Below are 14,505 nucleotides of genomic sequence, written 5' to 3' on the forward strand. Positions count from 1 at the left end.
CCTATCTTTTTTTTTTCGAAATCAACCCGATCGACTACACTGTTATTTTGCAAGAAACACGTCATTTTTTCAAGTGTCATACAAAATTAAAAAAACGCGCGTGATGACAAACGTGACTTCAGAGTCGATGCCAAATGTTTGAAGCTTTACTACAGGTAGCAAGTAGCGATCTGCCGAGACTCACATTGCAGGGCGGTTCAAAAGTCGCTGCTGAGAAAAACATGTCCACCAATAAAAACAATGATCCTGAATTCTGAATTGAAATAAAAAATTTTATCCCAAAACATTTAAATATCTCTAAATTTCTGAAGCTTAGGCACATGAGTTATGGTCACCAACCAATCAACTCGAGTTTTTTTGTTGTTGTTTTTGCATTCGAATTACGCTATCTGGTGCCCGCTGCAGCTTTACCAGCGCTGCTCCATTTTCCTGCAGCACAGCCAGCGCACGCAACCTTCCCCAGGTAAAAGGAGAGTAACAAATGGACGGGGTGTCTGTGCGTGTGTCAGGATCGAGGGAAAGGAAAGAACGTGGAGAGGGTGTTGAGGATGGTGCAGTTCTGGATCAGAGTCAGCGACGCCGGGACGCTCTCCCTGTATCGCACTCTCTCTTTCCTTTCCACGCGCGCAAACGGATCTTGGTGAGTTTCCTAGGCCGCCTGGCTCGGCTATAAAAACCTGCCACGCTCTATCTGACGGGGGAACACCTCGCGCGAAGCCACTTGGAAAAGCCGGATCACCGTTACGGCCGGCAGACGGGCACGGATAAAGGGAAACCCTATGGAGAGAGGAGCCTGTTTCTCTGCGTTTGTGTGTGCGCGCGTGCGTGTGTACGAGCTTGTGTACTAGCACACGCGACAAGCCTCGGAAACATGTCTCAAAACATGTACCTCCCTTTCTCGACTGCCTGCACCAATTGGAACGGCCAGCGTAGACGCGATAGTAGAGCAAACAGCGCAGCGATAGGACAGGAATAAAACGAAAGGCCACATGCCTCATAAAGAATGCATCTGGTCCAGAAACAGGCTTCCTTCCTCTCTCTCTTTTCCTCTCTCTTTTTCTCTCTCTTTTTCTCCTTCCCTGAGGACGAGGGGACAGAGAGAGAGAACCGAATAGCCTCACGCGAAGCGGCCGTGCCGTACACTCAATTCGTGGCACGTAGCTCGGCAGGACACATTTCAACGAATTTCGCCATTTTTTTTTTTCGCTTCGTCGTCCCCTTGTTCGTCGTCCCCGGTATATCCCCGGTTTCACTCGGACGCATCTCGAAATTGAACTTGCTGCTATCTACATGCACACTGGCTCCTATGAGGATAGAGCAGGGGCTGCGTTAAAAGACAGCACGTACTGTTTATGCCTCACTTGCGTCATTCGCACAGAAGGCGAAACCTTGCCGCAATTCCGCTCGTTGCGTCCTCCGTTGCTTCTTTTTCTGTACCAGCACCCCGCCCCCCAGTGCTCCTCGAGAAGGTGTCGCTCGCACGCGCATGCGCTGTTGTGTGGCCTAAAGGGCTTGCCGCGACAGCCGTTAGTTACACATGCCTACATGGCGACACCGGTGTCGAAACAGGTGTACGGTTTCAGTCGTCGCCTGCCGTACATATCTTTCCCTTTATATTTCGCCTCCGCCCGCACGCGAGTCGACCTCCGCGGCTCGGTCAAGGCGTGACTGAAATTAAGCGGGAAGCCTGTATACGAGGCGGAAGTCGTGGGAGGCACGTTTACGGGGAGAAGACGACACCGCGGACTGCGCCGCTATGACGCAACCGTGCACGGGCGAAGAAACTGAAGGCCATCTGCTCGCTCTAAACTGAATTGATATAAATGCTCCGACTGCAACGAGCTTCGCAGTCTTACTGACGTCGGCCTAGGAGGTGGCGAGGCTAGGGTTTGCTTGTGCAACCAACGACAAGGAAACCTCCAAGGCTTTCAGTCTCTTCTGGTCTGAGTGCTATTCTTTAATCATTTTGTTATTGCCTTCTGTCAGTACAGGGAAGATGGGCAGAAAGAGTTATGCGCCGGAATGAGAGAACGAGTCCCGTTAGATTCCATTCAATTTCAATAACGCTCCTTGGGACTGGCCCCAGGAAGGCCACCTCCCCGCTGTTACTGGCTTCAACTAATAAGGAAGAGGGAACGCGTTGTAACGGGCACTTCAACCAGTCTTAAAGAAGGTGGAAAAAAGCGAAATTTATTTCATTTATTTAGACACGCATACATGCAGCACCCAAAAGCACTATCGCAAAAGAAAAAGGGAGATGGGGAGGGCTCTAATTTCTGTATGAGGCCAATGCAAGCGAACATTAAAAAACAGATAATAAAAAAACTTAGCTGCTGAAGCCGTCTCACATCTGAGCACTAAATAATCTCTCAGACTGTCATTCGGTAAGATTTGGTCGTACTGATTCCACTGGCGGACAGTGTGCGGAAAGAATCAGCCTCGAAAGACGTACATTACTTCTATCTCCTTAATTTTTTACAAGTTCTCACGCCTTTTAGGCGGAAAATGTGGGATGGAATAGAATTGAAGCGGAATCGTTATATTGTGGCCACCCTGGATTCACCTTAGTGTTTCATACTGTCTCAATGACTCACCTCACTTCATTCTTTCCATAGATGCACAATGAGGTTTTCCGTCGCCGCTCTCTTTTCCATGCTGCTTTTCAACGTTTCTGATTTCACTTTTCTCTTTTTCCAGGATGTGCGATAACTTTTTCCGGCTTGTAGCTTCGTTTGCCTTCTACGTTAGTAGATAATTACGCATGCCGCTACCGCTACAGTTCAGCCGCTGGTCTCAAGATATCGCGATGTGCAGCTCACTCAACACCATTGCAGAGTCTGTTTTGCGGACTTTTACGCAGGCAGGGGCGGAGGCGCTCCGCTATAATGACAAACATGGTATCAAGGGAAACGGGCGCTCAGAGAATAACCCGCTTATCGTTATAAACGCGCGGAAATAGCGGAGACAAATAGGCCATAACGAGCAGAGCCTCTATACGAAGCATAAACGGCTATTGACAATGTAAGCTGAGATCCATTACGAAATTCACCTGAAGCAGAAGGCTTTAACGGCGCGCTGGGTGAGACCGCAGAGCTATGTGCACCTGATTAGGCGTGAAACTACAAAAGTGGCGTAATCTGTGAGTAAGCTTTATTGGCAAAGCTCGCGGAGGTTGTACATTCTTATTAATGTTGCAGGAATCCGTCCTGACTGGTTGGGAGAATTCCCGGACTTTTCTCTTTACCCCTGTCAGAAGTAGCGAGAGAAATAGTTGCACTGCAGCCCATCCACTGCTCCCATGAAAAACTCTGGTTCCATCTATGTGATAGTGTGAGTCTCTACAGTGCGAGTTTCACTTCCCCCCGCTCCCCTCCACCGGTACATACAATCTACACAGAGGCTGATCGGACAGCCTTTCTGCGTTCGCTGCGTCGCTAGCCACCAAATATATTCATGTACTATACACACTATACATTAATACATGCACAGTACACTAATACGTGCACTATACACTAATACAGTAATATGTGCACTATACACTAATGCACTAATACATGCACTATACACTAATACAATAATACACACACTATATATACCACTAATACGCAGCACCTAACACCACTATACACTAATGCACTATACACTAATACAGCACTATACACTAATACAGCACTATACACTAATGTACTAATACATGCACTATACACTAATACAGTAATACACACTCTATATATACCACTAATACGCAGCACCTAACACCCCCACCTTCCTTAAAACTTGCACCCTGTGTACCTCTTGAGTACATAAGGTGCCCTACCATTAAGACGCATGCGATAATGGCGATAAGCGTGCAACGAACGGGCGTGGGGCAATGGCGAACTCCGCCTTAAGTGACGGAAACCACAGCTTGGAAAGAACGAAGAAAGAGGAATAGAGAAAGAAGAAGGAGATATGCACCAGCTAGCCCAGACAAAAGTCCTTATTCCGCTCTAAGTTCTCGCTATTTCACACTGAGTTCGAATTCCGGTTACCAAGTGGATGGTGTTGTACTCTGCTTTTTCCTCTGTGTTTTTCCCCCTTTCTTCTTCCGCCGTGGAGCGGATGTTTATTCACCGAAGCTGCCTCAACGCGCACTTATGCAGACGCGTTTTTCTGTACTTCGATTAGATACTTTCATTTGCAGAGGTAATACGTTTTTGTATTATTTTACACTGCGGTTTTACTTGTGTTCATCTGTTATGTAAATAGCTAACGTTCAGGAAATGGGCGGTCACGGAGGGTTATGTCTGACGCAGCGCCTTTCGCGCAATGCGTCATTACACGCCAGCCAGAAGCACCGTTAACATAATCGATTTGTGCCTTTACCTGCAACGCAAAAATGCCGAAGTACGCGGAATACAGCTGAAAGCTGCAGGGACATCCTGGTTCTTACTTTTGGACTTCGGTGCAGGTTGAGTGGAGTTTTTTTATTGTTATTATTATTGTGCTAACAACTATTTCTTCATAGAAAAAAAAAGAAAGAAGACGTACTCCTCAACGGTAGCCGCGTTCATTTAGAAGCCACGAAGTACTTACGCAGGTTTCAGTTGCCGCTAGAGGCCATTGGACGCAGAAAAATGGCTGCTTTTCGCGGAGTAAGGAAAGTGATAACAGGAGAGACCTTGTCTAAGCAGCCTCCACAAGCAGTAACATTGCTGCGCTGTTATCATCAAGCTATAAAACGGCAGTTTTCGGCATGTTTGCTGAAAGTGCGTAGACAAGCATGTGTTTCTAAATGCCGCCGTTTTATTTCAGGATACGCCCTTCTGTGACTGGCCCCGTTTCGACCGATGCCCTTGCTGCCTGCAGGCGTCATCACTCGGCACTTATATTGTGACGTCAGTTTTCGCATTTTATTACATAGCTCGGCGGCGCTGCCTTACGCACGTTGCAGTTACGCAGTGTCGTTGCTTTTTTTTTTTAAACATGCTCCGTACAAACCTGCCTTTGTAACTCGGTGTTCATGGCGTTTTTGCCGTTGGTCACGTGTGGTCATTGCATGCTGCATGCATACCCATTGAACCTGAATGAAGAATCTGACTGCACTCGGACTAGAGTCAAAAAGAATCTTGGAAGAAGCCGACGCCGCGTACAGTCATGAGCGGTACACGAGGAAACAAACTTTTAGCCAAAAATTGCGAATTTTCAGGTGATTTCTCAAATAAAGTTGATAATGACTTTTGGATATTATGCGACAAGAGGAAACATACCCAGCAATTCTGGACAAAAGCATTTTTCAACTGGAAACCGTTTATGAACGCATTTTTTTTTCATATATTTTAAGATTTCGCTATAACAATCAATATATCTGTAGATCACCCGATGACAGTCTTGTATTTTTTTTTTCTATTGACGTTTTTGCTGAAAGAGTTCACCATTGGTTTTCTGTGGCAGTCTTAACTGTTCGATGTGACCGTTGGAAACACTTTAAGAAGAAGATTTCGCTACATATCAGAACAATGGACCATTACCTTACAATATTTCCATAACCATACTTTACAATATTCCAGTATCCAAAATTTTTGTCCAACAAAGCTGGACTTGACTAGTACGAAACTTGACCCAGATAATCGTAGATTAATCAATGAATGAATGCTCAAACTTCGATCCCTTTCATACAGCTCGCGACTGTTCATGTGAATTATACAATGTTTCTATAGGCGGTTATAGTTTGAGACAAATGCATTCTCACATGTGCCCTGCTCTAAGTCACTGCACGCAGATTTCGATCGCACGTGTGTAGAACACTCACTTGTTCAAGCTGAGAGAGTAGCTTGGAATGCTATGCTTAGTTGCACCATGCTGTAGAACAGCGAGGGGAGCCTGGCTACTATCTCGGGCAGGCTGCTTGAAACTTTTACGCCGATGTTGTGGCAGTAAAACTTCTGTCCGACTCACGGCTTAACTCGCCCTACCGACGCACGTAAGCCCCAGTAAGTGTTGCCATAAAACAAAAAGACGCAAAATTTACTGCCCGAAGATAAGACGTAAAAAGTTAAGCAGTGCAGCAGTGCGGCGCCGGCGACAGCTAATGTCGAAATAGGCGGGAAAGGGACGGGTTAAGCAGTGCACGAGGAAACCAGCGGAACATGCGAAGCACGAGATGACATGAAAAGAAAAAGATAAAAAAAAAACGTTAGGCAGGCTACGTAGCTTCCTTCCTCGTCTGAGTAAGAAAGAAAGGAAGAAATAGAGAAAGAAGGAAAGAAAGAAAGAAGGAAAGGACGAAAGAAGGAAGGAAGGAAGGAAGGAAGGAAGGAGAATGAAGCAAGCAGGAAAGAAGAAAACAAATAAATAAAGGAAGAAAAGAAAAGAGAAATAAAAGAAAGAAAGAAAGAAAGAAAGAAAGAAAGAAAGAAAGAAAGAAAGAAAGAAAGAAAGAAAGGAAGGAAAGAAAGAAAGAAAGAAAGAAAGAAAGAAAGAAAGAAAGAAAGAAAGACAGAAAGCAAGAAAGAAAGAAAGAAAGAAAGAAAGAAAGAAAGAAAGAAAGAAAGAAAGAAAGAAAGAAAGAAAGAAAGAAAGAAAGAAAGAAAGAAAGAAAGAAAGAAAGAAAGAAAGAAAGAAAGAAAGAAAGAAAGAAAGAAAGAAAGAAAGAAAGAAAGAAAGAAAGAAAGAAAGAAAGAAAGAAAGAAAGAAAGAAAGAAAGATCAGCTTTCTTGGACACCACTTTTAATTTTTGAAGCAAATGTGAATATCGTAAGATAGTATTGCCAACAAATTGATGGCAGTGGTGTGATCTTCCAACGCGCCGCAATAACTTGCTTTTAATGTTTGTCCTGCACTTGCACCGAGTAGGTGAAATTGCCATAGAAAACCAATGGGGTGCGTTTTTTAAGATCAAAGTACGGAACTACAAGCGTCCTGAGGAGGAATCCGCGGATGTATTGATTATTATGGCGCAATTGTAAAATATGCGAACAAATTGCTTTTGTAAACGACTTCCCGTCGAAAAAACGCGCTTGTCCACAATTCCCGAGTATCAGAAAGCAAGAGAGAAAGAAAACTTCGCCAGTGGCGGCTCTCGTTCACGAGCCGTTGGTAACGCGGACCAACCGTTCTTACTGCAAAGCGCGTCAAAGAAAAAGCTTCCTCACATCTCAAACGCTGTACTTTCCGGCCCTCTCGTTGGGCTCGCTCCTGAAGGTTCTGTTGCTCTTCGTAGCTCCAAAATGCTACCTCAATAGCTCATCGACGCGAATTCTCGATTTCAAGAGGACTATCAATTCCACGAACAGAGCCCAGTACTGCATGCACCATGGTATCTTCGAAAATGAAACGCGTTTCCAAAGAACCTGGGGAGGAAAAATCGTTTTGCGTGAGGAAAAAATAAATAAATTATTCCGCGGCCCCTGAATAGCGAACATTCGAAAACAGGGTGTACCCCAACCGGAGTTCTAAATAAACGCTTTCTTTTTTTTCTCAGCAACAACGACGAAGAGCTCCAAGGCTCAGTCCATCCTAGTCCTAAATAGAATAACGTCAAAGTTTCCACGAAATATTTCCAAGAAAACGGACCTGTCCGCGCCAAAGCGAAACAAAAAAAGGAGGCACCACCGAACGGGACGGAGCCAGCCACTATTGCGCACACACGCACTATCGATTCACTACTATGCAGCAGGGCCGGCCGTCTCCGCTGTTCCATTTTTGCCTTATTGAATGGGGCGCGCGCGCAGCTCTGTCTGCCGCGGCGCCCCTCTTATCTAAGGAAGCCAAAAGGGATCGAAGTTCGCCCCGCAGTCCTCCTCATACACGTGCACACGCTTCCGTTTCGCCGGCCTGGAGACCGAAAACGACGTCTCCTCCTTCTCCTCCTCCTCGTCCTCCTTTCCCTCTACCTCCCTCTCTCTTACCGCGGTCGAACAATGCTGCACTTTAACCTTTATTTTTATTTGTTTCGCCAATCTCATCTTTACCAACGCCTCGAAGAGCGCGCCGGCCGGAGCGTTTTCACGCTTGGTTCCTTCCACTGAGAAATTCTTGGGTTCCAGCAGCGGGGATAGCCGGGGAGACACGCACACACACACAGTAAAGATAACTGAACTGCGAGCCTACCTGCCTGCCTGCAGGCCGGAGAGGTCAAAGAGGACTTGTGGGGCGTCCTCCGGGTTCGATGCACTGCGGGTGAGAGCGCTGCCTCCACTATCGCAGTGCAAGCGCAAGGAGTTTACTGCGTTTTTCACTCTCTTGTGCAAGAGCGTATTCTTTCTGCTCTCGCAAAAAAAAAAAATAATAAATAAACACTGCTGGAGGACGTCGGTAGGGCGGCCGTTGCAAGAATTTGGAGAGGAAAAAACCTCCAACGTGCGCATTGAATTACGTACGAACGATATGAGCGCTGGATTGAGAAAGAATTATCGCGCGTGTAGCATCGGGTAATTTACATGCAAGGATACCGGTGCAAAGACCCTTCGTGCCTAATGCAACCGGATAGAGAAAGGCTGCTCATCATTGAGAAATCTGGATTGCTGCACTAGTTGGTGCATGGCTGCAAAATGCTAGGGCAAACGAGACGCTGGATGGCGATGTTTGTATCTCTTCTTGTACTGCGCCTTGCTTCCTCTGTTTGTTTTTGTTTTTTGAAGTGTCATGTTACGTATAATTTCATTCCATAACGAACTTTTCGATGGAGCAGTAGTGATTATTGCTTGTGGTAGAAAGGAAGTATTCGTGCCAGTTACAAACTGAGAGCACTGTGTTAGCACAAAGTGGCGCATTCCTGCTGTTGTTTTTTTTTTCCCCTCGGTTCAAAAATAATTCAAATAGGGAGCTTTTTCGATTAAGCAGCCAGCCCAGACGATATTTAAAAAAAAAAAAAACTCGCATCCTTTCTCATTGTCATATCGGGGAGGTATCGATGCACCCGGATCTGCACGTTTCATTGTTTCATTCCTGAGGCACTAACAGAACTTCACTTCGTGAGCTTATACCGAGAACGATTTGCACTCGGCTTTACGCGAACCAAGAACGCGCCAAACAGCGACACGCCCGTCATTGAATCCAACGTGTTGCTAGGTAAGCGACTGGCGCGTCAGCCATCGACCTCTGAAGCCGGGCATCAATATAGCAGTGTACTGCGTAACGCACTTTCCTATCGATTCCAGAAATCGTGCAGCTCAGAATACTGCGACAGCTCGTTTTGTGCCCAATTTACCTAGCCGATGGGTTCCCTTACGCAGGCTATGTTTTTTGTCTATATAACTGGCATTGTCCGACAAGCTTCATCTGAATAGCCGGTATCCGCACCAGCGAAACTGGGGCCGCCCTTGTTATACGCGTGGCGGCGACAGTGTTTTATCAGCGAGGTAGTGACTAACGAACTGACATTGTTGGGAATTCGCAGCAGTGGCCTAATGGTTTGAGCATCCGCCCCGTTTGAGAAAGGTGCGAGGGTTCGATCCCCCCCCCCCCCCCCCCCCCCCCTAGCACCACCGAACAGAACAGCCGCCAGTTCTCCAATGCGCAAGAGCTTTCCCTCGACAACTGCTCGTCTTTCTTTTTTTTTTTTTTTTTTGGGGGGGGGGGGGGGAATGAGGGAACAAAAACGGACCTTTGGTGATGGTGACAGGTTGCGGAGAAGGAACCCGTTAGGCGTGGCAGTCTTTAGCCAAGCAGTCCTTGCACGATTTAAAATTCAAATCATCATTCTATCAGTTACTGAAAACGCATTTCGCAGCTCGAAAGTTTTGATTAAGACAACTCTTGAGCTTGTGTCATTTCGGTGCCTTCCTCGTCTTCGTGTTTTTAGCGCTTTTAAACCATGAATATGTACCTACCAGCTCTCCAAACTATCCAGTTTATTTCGTAATTAATTCTGCGGCATCAGCAATTTAGCAATGTTATGTTCAGTGTAGGCCGCAGCACTAATACTTGCTTTCGACTCTTTTTTTTTCTCCTAAATCTGCCGTAGCAGCAACTGCCGAACTGTTCGCATAGCTCTGTCTCTTACTAAAATGTAGCCGAACTCTCAAAGCATCTCGTAAGAACTGTCCTGGCCGTCATCTCGTCAGTCGTCATAGGGCAGCGTATACGATAGCCGGCAAATCACTAAACATTGAAACACAGCGGCATGCAGTGAAGACACAGATGCATCCGGTTAAACAGTTGGTTTTATGGAGCCGCAGCGCAGCCTGGAATTCAGTCTACCATAGCCAGGCAGAGAGCTTAAGCATGTACTCATACCACCCACAGCTGTGGGAGACAGCGTAGTCGCACTGAGCGCATTTCGACACACCGTGGCGCCACAAGGCGTTCGACAATAGAGAGAAGAAGCAAACACGACAGTTTCGTCATGGCACTGTTTGCAGCGGTGCAGCAAGGATCTGTAGCGCAAGGACCCTCGGCGAAGCATTTTGCTTGGGCAATTCGCACTTTCAGTAGCAACCTCTGTGGCTCGAGCTCTATTGCGTAGGAGTAACAAAGTGGGCTCTTTCTTAATCCGGTGGAAATGCGCAGTCAGTCTAACGAAATCTACTTATAGCTGGTGTGAGTCGTGCGGCGGGGATAATGCTAGTTTGTTTCCACATTTCACATGCCAAGCGTAGGAGTTTGCATCCTGCCGCCATCTGGCAGCGGTGTCTATAACTCTATAGACCAACAGCGATCTGTGAAGTAAACAAGATGCGATGGATCTGTTGTCGCCGGGAGAGGGGGGGAGTAACATCTAGAGAGTAACATCTGGATGTTTCTCCGAATCGGGCAGGCTTCTGGCATAGTCAGACATGTTTCCGCATGCGCTACATTTGCTGGCAAGTACCGGCGCAAACTAAACAGCCTAACATCTCTACATGGGAGGCAGTTCTGAAACAGCATGATAAGCAAACCACGCACCGTAGCAGACGACGGCTCAGACGCCCCCACCGACCGCCTTCTGGGCCTCCGGTGTCCGCAAGCGCCTCCTGCGTTTGTAAACAAAGCGCTGATCGATAAGAGTCCATGTTTGGTGTCCAATTTGAAGGCGCCAGCGATCCCCTGGTCAAGCCCTCCGACCAGTGACAGATGCCTTTGGTACAAACGCATCGTCAATGCATACTACATGCGGCTCCATGAATCCTTTCAGCACTCTCCGAACCTCATTCTCAATTCAGCGTCGCCCAAACTCATATTCTCCGCAAGCTTCACACCGAACACCCTTCTCGCCGCTGCTCTCCTGCACCTCTTCCGCAAGCGGTCTGACCCCTCCTGCCCAAACTGCCCCTCACTCTATTCCAATCTGAAGTACTGTCTCTTTCAGTGCCCAGTAGCACTCCGAGCTCCCTTCTTCCCATCTACCCCCTCCTACGTGGAGTGCCTGGCTGGAACCGGATCAATTGGACGACCGGCTCACTCTGGTGCTCCCAAGATCTTTTGAGCGTTCATCTGTCTCTCGTCAATAAAGTGATTTTCTTTCTCTCTCTCTGTCAAGAAAAGGAAGGTGCAGTAATTGTTGCACGTTCAGCCGTTGCCTGCATCGCGCGGCGAGATGAGGTCTCAAGTGGAAAACTTCAGATTAATTTCGACCACCTGGGTTCTTTATGAATACAGTGCCTCACCGCACACGGGAATTTTTACAGCTCATCTCCATTTAAATGCGGCCGCCATGGCCGGAATTCGAAACCTCGGTCTCGTGCTTAGCAGCCCTATGCCGTGGTCACTGAAGAAACGAGGCCGGTTTGGCGGTGATTTACCCAAAATTTCCTCTGCTTCCTTTTACCGCTCGTAAATTTATTCTTTACATTGATGTTTTAAGCATTCTTTGCGTGATTCATCAGCGTTACTCACTTGTTCCTATGTCTCCGATAAATTTTCGCATACGGCTGCATGCCGGCGAAGCACAGTGAGCTTTAGTGTGAGTTTAATGCGGACTTGCAGTTATTTAATCACATGTTGAGTTATTATTTGCATTTATTAGTGAATCTTCGCAGAAAGGTTGAAATCATTCGGGTAACCTGACGCAAGAAACATGACCTAAGGATGGCTTGTCCAGAATTACATAATGCGACTCATCCCGCTCTCTACCTTTTCGCGCATATTTATTTATATTTTTCGTTTCAGAACATCGCTCACACCAAGAACTTCTCGCCGTGTCATCAATGGCGGCGCAGGCTAAGACTGGGTACAGTGTAGTATCTTAGTCATTTGTCTTCAGTGTGGTGAGCTCACTCCTGCCATATGGTTCACCCGTATTTTACACTGCCGAGCGGGAAGCAAAAATAAAATAAATGCCGAGAAGAAGGGTGGGAGACTAGGAGCGGCTGTATCAGCACCCCACTCCGGCAAGAAGAAACGACCAGGGCGACGCGGAACTTCCGGGGCCGCTTTCCGGAACCGCGGCACTTCCGGCTATAACGCTTGCTCTTGTGCACGCCAACCATTAGATTCGAACGTGATAGCATGAAGACAGATCTCGCACTCGCTCGGAGATCGCCACTCGAGATATTCTGCTGGACTGCAAAGTCCCTGCTCGAATCTACACAGCAACATCCAGGTGTCTGCTCAAGAAGAACTCTAGTTTGGGCTAGTTGGTTCATGATTCAACAGGAAAATGGCGCAAAAGACGTGGACAAAAGAGACAAACACGACGCTGGTCTTGTCGTGTTTGTCTCTTTTGTCCACGTCTTTTGCGCCATTTTCCTGTTGAATCCAGGTGTCGAAAGAGGAAATGTTCTACGTGTACCAGGCCCCAAACCCTCAGCTGCACCCTGTAAGTAGGTCAGTCGTCAGTCTCAACGCAGAATGCGTTTTGTGCCTGTAGTTGGATACAACTAAAGTCTGCAGTAAGGCTCCGGCCCCATCCACGACCGTCACCCATAGCTCCACTGCGATGCGCAGGTATTCCATTGTTAAAGTCCTCCTTATTCTTTTGGGAATACAGCGCAGTAGCACACGGATGAAGCAATAAAAGGACTCAAACCCAGGCGCTGACGAACTGTTTTTATTGTCTCGAAATGGCCTACAAATTCACCAGGCTATACATGCACAACACAAATAAAACAGACACACATTCTTGGAATGATCATCTCTTCCCCTCCACCCAGCTTCCTGCAATCATTCACGTTGTCGTTAGCGCTCGGAAACAGTTCTTTTTTGCTTAGACGTACGGAAGGCTTGCTGACTCATTTATCAGAGAAATTCGATGTGGCATGTGCGTCTATCATCTCCCTTGTGGTAGTGTCCCAGAACGTGCTCAGAGCAGTTGTTCTTTCGAAGGCAGGTGTGCAACCCTTGCACTGGCTTACTTCCTGTTACAAGATCAAAAGAGGTAAAGGCACGATAAAATTATGATCGCAAGATTTTCGATGCCTTGACTTGTTTGACAAAATGAACGCTGAAATGTTGACTTGGTTTATTGCTGCATGTGGTTGGCTAGTCCAGCATTACAGTACTGTGATTGCTATTTATTTGTTTATATTTTATTGAGCAGAACGTTCAGTTGGGCGAGTTGGTACAGATATAGTATTGTAATATTTTATTGTTTGTTTGTTGCAATTTACTTACTTTGCAGCCTAATGGACCGCAAGGGCATTGAGTAACGCGTCAAAAGTTTGTAATAAGCACCGCCTTAACCATTTGAAACGAAAGCATGAATAGTATGCAAGATAAAACGTTGAACAATGCAAATAATTACAGTATGTCATGGTTGACTGTCGCTCTTCCTACCAGCTGCCTTTTAACATAACCGAGAAAATGTCCTTCGATCCCTGTGTAACAGTCGAACACAACTCAAGCCTCCTTTGAGGGGCATTCACCGCTGCGTACTTGAGTTGTATCCGACAATCGCCTTTTAATCGTCTCTGTGAATTTAGATCGTGTTTTTCCTGTCGTTTCTGCCCATCCTTGTAATCCTTGAACCAGAGCTGCTGGGGTTTTTTTTTTTTGCTTTTTTTTTGTTTTGTCTGCGAGGTGAACGCCAGTGAGCTATTGCAGCCGCAGCCGTACACATCTCAAGCCGCGAAGATATGGGCTGCCTCTCCCTATCGCCCCTCGACGGTAAAGATGCTCCACAGTAAACGCTGCAGAACGACAGAGGCGTCGTCCTCATCGTAAATCTCAAGGTAGCTAACACAACATTGTGGAGCTTGTGTGAATGTGGTCCCATGAACGAATAGCAGCGCTCTCTATCTCCATCTATAGCGCTGTGATCGTTCCACCTGCATCTTCATTACGTCATGACCACAACCACTATCATCACTATCATCATAATCATCACTATTTTCTCCGAGGACCCACCATTTACGTGTTACCACTATGGGGAGAGATAACTTTTGTTCTTTTCATTAAGAGTGAGCTTTACGTATTTTTGGCATCTTATTGGGCACGTTATTAACAGCATTTAGGTTGTCGACTCGCAAAGCATTTCCAGCTTCTCTGTCGCGAAATTCCCTGATTGGTCGAAAGGGTCGTGACGTCATCAAAAACCGCGTGACCACCAGTGGACCCACCATAGGGCACCACCGAGTTTGAAAACATGAGGAGGACCCCCCCAAAAAG

At 46.7% G+C, this 14,505-nt stretch overlaps 1 protein-coding gene across 4 annotated transcripts in view; it reads right to left on the reverse strand.

Moving 5' to 3' along the window:
• The window catches only part of LOC149371665 (solute carrier family 35 member F3-like), a 317,875-nt gene that overhangs the window by 215,755 nt on the left and 87,615 nt on the right, over positions 1-14,505 (reverse strand). For 2 of the 4 annotated variants that reach the window (XM_089565903.1, XM_089565902.1), the window contains exon 2: positions 10,867-10,934. The exons of 1 other annotated variant lie outside the window; for it this stretch is intronic. The gene's annotated coding sequence lies outside the window, so the exon portion shown is untranslated. Of the gene's footprint in view, positions 1-8,091; positions 8,200-10,866; positions 10,935-14,505 lie in introns of those variants that run through there. One more of the 4 variants, XM_089565905.1, reaches the window with a different exon arrangement.

The sequence above is a fragment of the Amblyomma mixtum genome, chromosome 1 (assembly GCF_055824585.1).
Source record: "Amblyomma mixtum isolate Tamu chromosome 1, ASM5582458v1, whole genome shotgun sequence".
Taxonomy (NCBI): Eukaryota; Metazoa; Arthropoda; class Arachnida; order Ixodida; family Ixodidae; genus Amblyomma; species Amblyomma mixtum.